Source organism: Dermochelys coriacea, chromosome 2, assembly GCF_009764565.3.
Source record: "Dermochelys coriacea isolate rDerCor1 chromosome 2, rDerCor1.pri.v4, whole genome shotgun sequence".
In the NCBI taxonomy this organism is placed as follows: Eukaryota; Metazoa; Chordata; order Testudines; family Dermochelyidae; genus Dermochelys; species Dermochelys coriacea.
Window position 1 is genome coordinate 226,514,996 of NC_050069.1, and position 12,305 is coordinate 226,527,300.

Below are 12,305 nucleotides of genomic sequence, written 5' to 3' on the forward strand. Positions count from 1 at the left end.
TCTCTCTGGGACGGAGGGAAAAAAGAAGACAACTTTAGAATCACATTCTACTAACTCAGTAACTACCATTGGCAGGGATTGACTGTGAGGCTGATCTCAGCTATTATTGTGCTTGGCTCGCTCTCAGCATGACTCACTGCAGACAATATAGAACACCTCTCACAAGAGGAATGAACAGTAAATACTGGGCCCTGGATTTTTTTTTAATCTTGTCGGGTTTTCCCTGATTCGTATCCTTTATCCTAGCCCTCGTGCTGTATAAGCTTCTCAAAGTTAATGTCCATAACACCACCACCCACTGGTAGCAGCAGGCTGTTCTGCCACTGTAGGGTTCTCACTGCAAAGATTTACAATGCCAGCCATTATTCAGAAACGGTATGTGTTAACCTAGTGGCACAAGGTTGCTCAAACACCTTCCCTCTGGTTTTTCTTTTCTCTGGGGGGGGGATGTGGGGGGTGGGAGGGCAACAGCTATTACAGGCACGGCATCTTTTCCTTTGCTTTAGCAGCAGCCTAGTTTGGGAAGAAAATATTATGGCCACAATGGAACTGAGCCAAAGGCGTTCAAAATTAAAAATGCAAACCTTGTACGGAACATATAGTACAATTAACAGCTTAGTCTGAACATGGGCAGTGGTTATGTTAACCTACATTTTAAACTAAAGTAATAAGTCTTGGTTTCCAACTATATTTGCTATTATGGTACAGTACAACTGCCAAGTGAGTAGTAAGCCATGAACACCAAGTAATGAATAACCTGGTAATACCAGGTGCCAGGGGATATTATGGTACTTTACAACAGCAAAGTGAGTAGTAAATCATGAACAACAACTAATGAATAATATGGTGAAGCAAGGGATTAAAATCTTCCCCTTCTTTCCCTGGGCCAATGACTACAGTGGAAACACGTCAACCTTGGGGTCAGTGTGTGTGGTGCCATGGGTTGTTTTTGTGCAGCTCCCTCTGGGTAGAGGATGACGATTCCCTGTTGTGGCAACTTTTGAAATTTGTTTTCATTCTGCATTAGAACAAAATGAAGACCTTTCCACCATTTTCACCAGAATGGAATTGTGTCAAAATGTCCATTTTTGGATCAAAACCTGAGCATTTGTGGTTAGGACACTGGCCTGAGATTTCGGGAGACCCACTCTTCCTGATTCAGAGCTAATTTTTTCCTACCAGCTCATTCTAGAATCAGACAGAGCAGGGACCTTCAATATCCACATCCCATGGCACTGCTCTAACCATGAGGCTATAAAGTAGGAGCTGGTATCTCTTGCAAACACACACATTTGCGAGTGAGGCTGAGTGGAGTTGCTTTTCTGTTCTCTCTTTTGGGGACATGAGGTTTTTGTGTACGTGTGTGTATTTGTTTAGTTTTGTAGCTGTTGTGGTTTAAAGTTCATGATTTCTTTCAGCTCAGAGGGACAGAGGCCTCAGTTTGTTGTGGATTCTGAGGGTTTAACCTGTGGCCATTGGTTGCAGATTTTGCCTCCAAACTCTGCCTCTGTGGAAGAGCATGTTCTAGCTGTGGGGAAGGTGAAAATTGAAAATGTGAGGTATGCCTCCCGTGTGAGCAAGGCTATTTTTATGTTTGTTGCCATGTGTTGGGCAGGTGGCTCTGAGGACAAGGCAGTTATTTTTGGGAATCCTGAATTGCCTCAAAGGATGATTTCCCCTCCTTTAGGCAATGGTGCAAGGTGGGTTAAGTTAATATTAAATGTTTGTCAGCAATTCACACAGCAAACAATCATGAGCCTTTGCTGTAGTATGGAGGAGTTAGTGTTGGGGATTGTGGAACTTGAAAAAATCTTTCATGACACTAATGATGCTGGGTTGTATGAGAGCTTGCAATATAAAAGCCAGCTCTTGTGGGACCTGTTGGATAGCAAAGTTCAGCGTGCACTGGTTAGGGCCTGATTTTAGGGCTTTTCTCAAGTGGATGCACCTACTCAGTTTTAATTCAGCCTGGAAAAGACACGCGCAGAGTGGAAGATGACTGGCCACTTCAAGATGTCATCGGTCCAAGAACATTCAGGTCCTGTGGGGATTAGGAACTTTACTATGATTTTTTTTCTCAGACCTGAATGCCTCAGAGCATTTGTGGCCATCTGAGATTCAGTGGCTCCTTGAGGATCTTGGTAGGATCTCACTCTTGGGTGTGGACAGACTTGAACAAGATCTGACACTCTCAAAATTGACTTCTGCCCTAAATGGTTGTGCTCCATGGAAGGCACCTGGTATCGATGGGTTGCCTGTTGAGTTTTAAAAAGCCCTTTGGACCCTTCTGGGGCCTGACTTGCTCCAGGTTTTTCAGGAGTGTATCAGTGAGAAGATATTGCCACTCAGTTTTTGTCAAGTGGTTATTTTTGCCTAAGAAAGGAGACCTTGGAGAGGTGACAAATTGGTGACTTGTGGTCCTGTTTTGCTCAGACTAAAAACTTTTTTGAAAGGCCTTTGCAAATAGATGAAAACTGTGAGAACTCTCATCAGACCTAGTGCATCCCTAACAGATCCATTTTTGATAACATTTTCCTATCATGGGATGTAATTTCAACCTTAAAATGTTTGAATTGCATTTTGGGTTGATTTCTCTTGATTGTGACAAAGCTTTTGATCGTGTAGATCATGGCTTTATGTTTTGTGCCCTTTAAGGTGAATGGTGTTTTGAGAAGCTCCCTTTCAGCCTTTAGGGGCATCAGACAGGGTTGTTCCCTTTTTGGGTTATTATATGCTTTTTCTATCAAGCCTCAGTTATGCACATTGCGAAAGTGCCTTTCTGGCCTTTCCCTCTTCCTCTTCCAGAAGGTTGTCACATATGCTTACGAGATGACTGTGTTTATTACTCATGCTTGTAATGTCCAAATTTTGACTGCATGTCAGCACTCTTTTGAGAAGGCTTCCTCAGCTTGCATAAACTGGAGGAAGAATGACACCCTCCTGCTATGGCCTTAGGTGATTTCCTGCCTCCCTCAACTTTGCCAAGAGGCTATTGTGGAGCTGAACTGACTTTAAGAGACTGGGCATTATGCTGGGACCAGATGGTATTTTGGATTGGACTTGGGAGGGAGTTACGGAAAAATTGGAGGGGAGGTTGCAAAGGTGGAAGGGATGTTTGCCTCGACACTCATTCCAAGGGCAGATGTTAGTCATTACAAGTGTAATGGCCTCTGTGTTGTGGTATAAGTGCACAGGTTTGGATCCCTCTGCACAGGTTTTTGGAAAATGTTCAGAACGTTCTTTTGGCCATCATTAGCTAAGGCAGTGTGTTCTGTACTTGGCTGTTGTGAAAACGGGGGGTCATGGTCTCATTGATCTTTTGATCAGAGTTGCTACTTTTCAGTTACAGTTTCTTCAGCAGCTGTTTGTGGATGATCCTGTTCCCTGGAAGCAGCTAGCCATTGTTTTTCTTCACCTGGTAGGGGATTTGGGTTTTGATCAGGAACGTTTTTTTTTTTTTGGCTTATAGATGCCTCAACTGTGAGGTGTTACCTGGTTTTTATCAAAGCCTTTTTAACATGTGAGATTTTTTTTAAGTTGAGGCCACAGGATAGGTGCCTGCAGTTCCCATGATTGCATGCTGAACCTCCTGTTTATAGCCCTGCTGTGAGGATTCCTAGTCTTATTTATAGAAGTCTTGTTTCTTCCCTTATTGCAACAGCTGCAAGAAAACTGATTAATTGATTTTTATTAATTTTACCCAGGTTGCAGCAGATATCTTGGTTGCCAGCTTAGTTTCATTCCGTTTGCTGGGTTTCTTGGTTTTTAGCAGCTCATCCTAGAGGCGGTATTGCCAGGGTAGACAGTTGTGTCCTTGAGTGAGCCATTCCCAATTATATTCATGTTTCTATTTTCTTGCCTGTTGCAGATTGGGATGTTGACAAGCCTGGCAACTTGTTTACCTTCAAGGGGTTGTCTGAATTTACTTTTCATAGCTTAGGCCACACGTCACCATTTATGTTTGTGGTACAGCTTCATCATTTTCGAACACTTGGTGATTATCCCGCTATGATATCAAGACGACAGATTCTGGTGATGGACTCGAGCCATCCAGCCTGGAGAACTGTATACAAGCTCCAATTGTGAAGAGGATGGGTGATCTCCAATGTGGAAGTCTCCCCAGGGCTATTGCCATGCATGTGTTTGTGCATCGTTTTACTCTTAAAGTGTCTGTGTTATGTCCTTTTTTTGTCACGTGGAGGGGAGACTTTTTTCATATGTTTTTTACGTGTTCCAGGTTACTACCATAATTTGTTTTAATTCAGGCTATTTTTTGGTTATTGTCCCTTGATTTTTCTCCTACTGAATTTATTTTTACTTTTAAGTATAGGTTCACAAATAGAGCCTTGCAAACTTTATTTTGCAAGCAAAGATGGCCATTTTAAAAAGTTGGTGGTGTAAGGTATTTGGTACTAGGGTTGCCTATATTCTTCAGTTTTTAGATTTGTAATTGTTTTATGCCTTCATCTGGAGTTTAGGTATTATATTCTTATAAATGCTTTGGCTCAATATATTCAGTGGTAGCTATTGGGAATGCACTTTATACTGTTCGGGATGGGCAATTATTTTTGAATTTGTAATTTATTTTCTTGTTTTTACTGTGTTTCTGTACTGATTTTATTAAAAGGGTTTTTAAAAGTTTCTCTCTCCCCCCCCGCTCCCTTCCCTAGATTAAAACTTAATCGAAACAGCATATTTTGGCAACTTTTTATTTTGTCAAAAATGTTCCGACCATCTCTACTTCTGGGCACTGATGTCTGTGATAATATGTTGCATCTGTTTAGCATTCTTTGGCTTGAAGTGGGACCTACCCAAGATGATGGGTGCAGAAAACTGGAAGAACTTTAGTAGACCCCTCTGGAGAATTATTATTATTATTTTAAGGAACGTGTTAAGGCCCATCTGTACAGGGCATAAATGTTTGCAGATTGCATGCTAAAGTGCTCAGAAAACAAATGAACCAATACCCAAAGCTGCAGTTACAACCATTAAGTTAAATCTTACATAGAATCCTCTCAAACCTTGGATGAATTGGTGATGAAATAAAGTATGAACTTGGAGTTCAATTGTTGTAAAATTGGAATAATGCAGTGATAAATTGGGCAAATTGTCTTAATAAAGCTACGAAAAATTCAATGTTTGTTTTGAATAATTTTGCACAAGAATTGTCACTTCCATTTCATGAGAGTTTGCAACACATCAAAGTTTGATGTCTCAGTTTGATGCAACAGTAATTTTCACATTATATGCAAAACTATATTTTGGGCATATTTTTAATATAAATACCATCTCTAAAAATGAGCCCATTTTTGCTCAGAAATGTTTGCTAGGAAACAGCTTAAGAATGGGTCACTTTTAAAAAAAAAAAAAAAAAAAAGTGAAGCATACCATGAATAGGTCTATTACATTCATAACAAAATGATAAAAAACAAAAACCCCCAAACATCCCTCCAACCAAGCAATTAACATCATATTAAGTCTAGATAGGTTGAATTTCAACTGTATTTATTGTGTATTTTTGTTTGCCCTATACAGATAGTATCACCTTTAAAAAAAATAACCTCTTCTGTGCACTATTATCACGCTACAGAATTCAGCAGAGTATTCTGGAACATGAAATTAAAAGCAGAATAAATATATGTTCAAAATTTACTTCACTAATGCCACAATTCAGCAAAGCATTTAAGCATATGCTTCATTTTAAAATGAAGCATGTACTTACATCCTATTGGTTTCAAATGCTTGTCTAAGCATGTGTTTTTAAATGGTTTGATGAACAGGAAACGTGCTTAATTATGTGCTTAAAACTAAGTGTGTGCTTACCTGCTGACTGAATCAGGGTTTAAAGACTCTTCAACTTATCATCTACAGAGTGCTTTTTGCTGTAGTTCCATTCCTTAAAATATAATTGTTTTCAATTTGTATAGCTCATAAAGAAATTTTTTTATAGATGGCGTTTGATTCCAGTTGAGATCCATCATATTTTTGCTACTAGAGAGGGGCTCTGTTGGAAGGGTTCAGAGAAAGGGGAACTTATTTGCACATGTGGTGATTATTAAAAAGATTCATCTTGCGTCAAAATGCCAGCTTCCCAGGGATCTCCTGACCTGCTTACATGATGCTCCAGTAAAGGATCTACATTTTAAACAGAATGACAAATTAATATCTTTTTTATGGTTAGCAGCTAGACTCAGGATTGCACATTATTGGAAATGTGGGACGACTCCTGCTCTGGAATTGTAGTATAGTAAAATATGCACTGTCCTTGAAATGGAAAAGACTCCACAGCAAGTATGTACACAACAGAAGCACCAAAAACAGGATAAGTATTTAGAAATTTGGCCATCCATCCTAGCATACTCCCCAGCCAGAATCTTTAGTCATGTTCTTTAAATATTAACTTGATCCTGAATAGGTAATGTACAGTGAAGAATATTACTGATTTATTGAAATGTTGCCGTAACAAAAAGTTTTTAAAAAATGTTTACAAGCACTGTCCTTCTCATTTATCTGCAAAGAAATTTGTACTGTGTGGTCGTTCTACACAGCAAGCACGAAGGAGAGAAGAGAGATTCTGCTATCCTTTATTCAATATCATGTTACAAGAAAACAGTTACAGCTGACAAACCATTACATCTTTCATAATACAGACAAATTACAAATTGTAACAAATGTCACATTTATTTTACTGTACTGCTTACTATGCTGCTGTTCTGAAGTATGTGTATGTATTTATATACACACACACACACCCACACACACATATATATATAATTACATTAACATTGTTTTCATATACCAAACCCCTGTTAAAAAGAATGCCTCTTACTGCATCATACAAAAAGCCCAACTGAAGTTGGTGAGCAGGGATTTTGTATGCAGCACTGTCAAAATGCAATTTTGGGGTGGGATTTTTTTTAGTGCATCCTCTTCTTTTTTGCTTATGTGAAAAAAATGCAAGGCAGTAACATACAGTTATGTCCACCTATATGTTGGTAGGGGAGATTATTGTTATAGGTGGTGAAACCACATATTTCTATTTATATGGGATGTCAGTAGTTTGCCCCCAAGTATGTACAGCCTAAACATCATTTTATATAAACAAAGGTTACAAAACCAATAATATTCACAGAGGAGTATTTTGTATAGAAGCATAATGTAGAGCACTGAGAACACATTTTGTCATGTGTGCACTTACAAAGAACACACTGAGGTGTATTTCTCCCACCAATCAGTGGGGAATTGATTATTGTAACGTCCTTGAGCATTAGTGGGAGTTCCCGGTGTAAAGTTCTCCCGCACACCAAAGGCAAGAATAGACCCCAATGTCTGTAGCATTGCAGGTAAGAGTCTTCATGTGCTGCATGAACAGATTTGCTATCCTAAACCATGCTTTTCTGAAAACCCCCCAGCACCCAATCCAGGATACTATGCAGTGATGTAATGTTGATACTATCATAGTGCTAAGGGGTCCTGACTAGTGCTGTGCAGCCCCCTGCTGGGTATGGTTCATGTAGGACAGATGAACTGAACCCAGCAGGATTGAAGATCAAAGCCAGCTGGAGATGGTAATGTATATGGTTAAGTTCTATGAACCTGAACTTCCAAGAAATCCTCCCTTCCCACAGATCAGCCCCATCACCACCTCTCCTTCCCCCTCCATCTACTATTAATATCTTTATGGAGCTACGACATGCCTTTGCACTTTTATTGCCCACTGCCACTCCCCTGCATTTTCAGGGATGTCAGGCAGCTGCCCCCCTTCCCTCAGGAAAAGCCACCACCTCCCCTCAACATCAGAAAGAATCTTCAAAGGACCAGCAAGACGGTAGAAGGGAAATTATCCCAATGTTGCTGCCAGCCATGGTATTATTGACTAGGGGCAGGTAGTGTCCCACAGTTTCACAAACTATTGTGCTTGAGGGAGTAATGGCCATTCTTACCAATACTAAGCAGCTAACCCAGTGCTTGGGAGTGTGAAGTGCTACCTAACGTAATGCAGCGGCTGATAGCAGGAGCAGGATTCTTTCCTGGCTCCTGCTTGTCTCTTCAAGAGCCAATTTGCCTCCCCTTGCTTCCCTGAAGACCCTTTTAGATATGGGGGTCAGCAGTGGACCTGTGCGGTGCACCCTGGAAAGTATTTAGAGGGAGAATGGCCAGTCAGTACTTCTTAGGGGAGCAGTGGAGGAAACACCCAGTTTCAGGATGCTGCAGCAGGAGGATTGTTTAGTCTTCCAAAGAGAGATCCAATGTTTAGTTGGGGTTCCTAGTTGATGGTATTGGAGGGTGACAACTTGTTAAGTATGGGCTGCTCTGGAAGGAGCGGGAGGGGGAGCAGAGCTGTACAATCACAACCACCCAGGGCTAGGGAGCTTTTTGACACCCGGCCTGATGTTTGCAGTTGCACTAGAACTCAGAGCCCTATCTGCTGTTGAGTGGCTTTGAGGATCTGTGTGAACCTTTTCTAAGTCTGACTCCCAACCCCATCAGCTGTCTGAATGCAAGCTGTCTGTCCATGAAGACAAACGCTCACATTTCAGAATTTCCTCAAGAGAATAATAAATCTGCTAATGAGCACAGGCCACAGTGTTCAAACTTGGGTGTTTGAAGTTAGGTGTGTAAATAAGTCACCTGGTTTTCAGGAATACCGAGTTCCCAAAATTCCACTGGGAATTCAGAGGTGTGCTCAGCCCCTTTGAAAATTGAGTCACTTTCTATTTAGGCACCTAAATCTAAGTTCACATACCCAGCTTCAGGCCCTCAAATTTGAACATTTTGGCCATACCCATTAACGATTTCAATGGTTGTTTAAAAGGGGGAGAGAAGAGAGTGATATACACTTGATTTAAGCAAATGCTATGCTTGATTTACCATGGATAAGTAAGGTGCTAGACTTGTATCCTTCCAAAGGGAACAGTTTGGGGAATTACTCTCTATATCAAACCACCAGATGTTTCATAATTGCTCACCCTCCCTATTTAAGCTGCCAAAGTAAAAGATATATGACTAAGGAACTACCCTTATTTTCCTAATTGAAAGCTTTATTACGTTTTCAAAAATTCTTCAGGTGTTTGAATTAAAGCCTTTCTTAAAAATAGCTAATTTTAAACATCAAATTGCATATGATTTAAGTAGCAAAGATAATGTACAAAAGATTTTTCTCTAAAAAATAAAATGAAACATGTAACTCAAAGCAAATGACATAAGGCAATTTTAGTTTGTGATGAGTTTGAAAAGTTCAGTGGGCTTGCTGCTTATTTTTTCCACCTCCTGTCCTTGTAAATACCGGAATGAATTTGTAATAATTTTTAAAATAGGATTGTGATTTAAGTAGCTTTCATGTAGTTTTTACAAGTTTCTAAACGACAGAGATGTGACAGGGGACATATGGTTTTAATGACTGTGCAACTATTGGGTATATTTTCACATCTTAACTGTGTTTGAAAGTATAGAACAATGTTCACCGTAGTTCATAAAAGGAAACCTCTACTGGTAGCTTTTGAACAATCCAGGATTTACCTTGTTGGGTGTTCTTTCCTAGTTCCCAACAGAAACACTGCTGAGTTTAATAAAGGGGCAGTAACCCAACTCTTTCCCCCTTCCCTCCAAACAAAACACTAAATGCTAAACCAATGTAGTTTTTTGGCAGTTGATGCATCCAGGAAGCAGAGGAACTTTATGTTTTGAATAAAATAGTCTAACAAGCCCTTCTGTTCAAGCACCATTATAACTCAACAGCAGGATTTGCCCCATTCCCAGTCTCTCTGAATTCAAAGTTTCATACATTAGGGCAATCATATTCCACAAGTTCCCCTCAAGCCCTGCCTCCCCAATCCAGGGGAGCTGGGGGTCTCCTTTTTTAAAAATGACATGACTGCACTGTTTGCCAAGTTTGCATTTGAGTGATTCAATCAAAAAAGAACTTAAATACACAGTAGCTGGTGGCGTCCTCCAATCGGATTAAAATGTCTAAGTAAAGTAAGTGAAAGTGCTTTGGTGTGGAACAGCAAACATTTTAGACCAGGGTGACTTTTCATTTTGCTTTCTCAGAATCAAAACAACAAAGGTAGTTTTAGTGGCTCCTTCAGCAAATATGGTTTCTGCACCCTAGCGGCTGTTCTAAAGTAAACTCAATTCTGTTTCATGCTCTTTTTGTTTTCTTTTTCAGAAAATATTCCAGAAGTAAAATAGGGTGTGGAAAAAGTAAGTAAAGATGGAGCCAAGACCTATAAAACATATTTAAAAATCTATATTAGCAAAGAGTAAGGAATTCATCACTGTATCAGTTAGGACAGTACATCCTGTCATTTCTTCTTCTCTGCAGGCCTATTTTGTAAAGTGGCACGCTATGCAGCCTACGCAGAATATCCAAATGCTGAATTTCTAAATAAACATGCAATTATTTCCAGGTTTAAAAAAAAATGGATGTGAACATTCTGAAGAGCTAAAAATCCACTTTAGGAATAATGGCAAGATACTGTCCTTGTCCATCAATCTGAGGACTTGGGCTTGCTCTAGCTAGAAACAGCCTCCCTACTGGTTGAAAAATATGTCCAACTCTCAAAGAAAACACACACTTTTATGCCACTATTGGGTTTTATGTACAGACATTACTGAACAAGTGTGAACACCAAATGTGTTGTCTTAACGTATTTAAGACCTTGCTGGTGAAAGCATAAAAATCTTTACAAAGAGGCTGTGCTGCAGTGGAAAATCAAACAGAATCAAACACAAAAGGCTGAAAAGAGCACATCCCATGTACCAGTAAACAAAAGCTAAATCTTCACATAGTTCTCTGAAATCACAAGGTATCCAAATGCGTGCAAGGTTTTAAGTAAATTGCAGGGAAAAACTGGGTCTTGCCAGCTTCAGTTTTCTTTTGAATGAAATCTACCAGAGAGGGAAAAAGGAGACAGGGCCACGGTTCCTTCAAATCATTGGTCCTCTCATTAGGTTTTGTTTCCCTCCTAAATAGTGGTGAGAGTAATCCTGTAAGGAAAAAATAGAAATTATAATCAGTTTTATGACTTGCATCATTTTATGATTTCTGAACCTAAAAAATATGTTTGCCCAAAGCCAGCCCTCATTACTCCCACTCTGACCAAAATACCACAAACCCGAAACATATTTAGATGAGGTGTCTCAACAAAGCAGCAAATCTAAAGCAATGATCCCCAAACTTTTTCTGTTGCACCCACCTTACCCGTAATGGAATCAGCCACGCCCCCATGGGAGTCGCGGTCAGGAGCCAGGCCATGGCCTTACTCAAAGTCTGGGAGGCGGTCGGAAGTGGAGTCTTACCTGGGGCCAGTACCCCGGGTTGGGAGCAGAGCTATGGCTGAGGCCGGAGACTGACCAGAGCTGGGAGCAGAACGGTGCTGGGTAGTGCTCCCTCCTTGCCCCCCGTAGCAGCTGGTCCAGGCCCCACTGCACGTGCCCCTCCAAATGTTCCTTTGCTTTCCCCAGGGGGGCGCCCCCCGCAGTTTGGGGACCACTGCCCTAAAGCCAGCATTTTCCAATTGGGTGCCTAAACTGAGGTGACCAAGTCCTTATTAAGGGATCTACATAAAAGTGGCCTACTCTTCAGAGGGGCCATGAGCACCAACACATTCAATGGGAGTGTATACACAGGTATACGTGGTACCAGACAGCTGTCTCTGCAGGAGATGCTCAAGCTCCAGGCAGGTAAAAAGGAACCTGCTGCTTATTGGTGTAGCATTTGGAGTTTATAAGCTATGTCTGCTCCCTTCCCTTGCTGCTTCTCCTGTACTGCACCCAGCAGTTGCCTTAAGGACCATTCTCCTCTCCTAACCAAGGACTGAGTCTGATCTACCTAATAAACAGATTCCCTCAGAGGCTGAGGCTGATCTACCTGATAAACAGATTCCCTCAGACTTTGCCCAAAAAAGGAGTTCACTTAAACGTAGGTATATATAGCAAATAGCTCTGTGAACTCCACCTGGTAATGATAAACACCCAGGATCACAAAAAACTCATTTTTATTCTGGTGTTTTTCTAGCATATGTATGTTGTAATCATTTCCCTAGTTTTATCTTTGAATCATGCCAATGATTTCCATTTCATCAAACTCACTCCCAATTATTGATTCTGAAAAGATGGCTTGTGATCATTCTGCTGTTTACTTGGGGCCAGCCAAACAGATTGAGGACCCGGAGGGCATGATCCTGAAGTATTAAAATAAAAATCCCATTGACTGTAATAGGAGCTATAACTGAGTAAGGGCTGTAAGGATCAGATCCACTGAAAGGATTTAAGTTTTGTCAATAGCACTTTTAACCTTTAAA

The 12,305-nt window shown here is 40.6% G+C and overlaps 1 protein-coding gene across 5 annotated transcripts in view; it reads right to left on the reverse strand.

The window, feature by feature from the left end:
- Nucleotides 1-6,563: 6,563 nt before the first annotated feature.
- CDK14 (cyclin dependent kinase 14) overlaps nt 6,564-12,305 on the reverse strand; it is a 512,169-nt gene continuing 506,427 nt past the window's right edge. For all 5 annotated transcript variants that reach the window (XM_038392686.2, XM_043509345.1, XM_038392687.2 and 2 more), the window contains one exon: nt 6,564-10,989. The gene's annotated coding sequence lies outside the window, so the exon portion shown is untranslated. The remainder of the gene's footprint in view (nt 10,990-12,305) is intronic.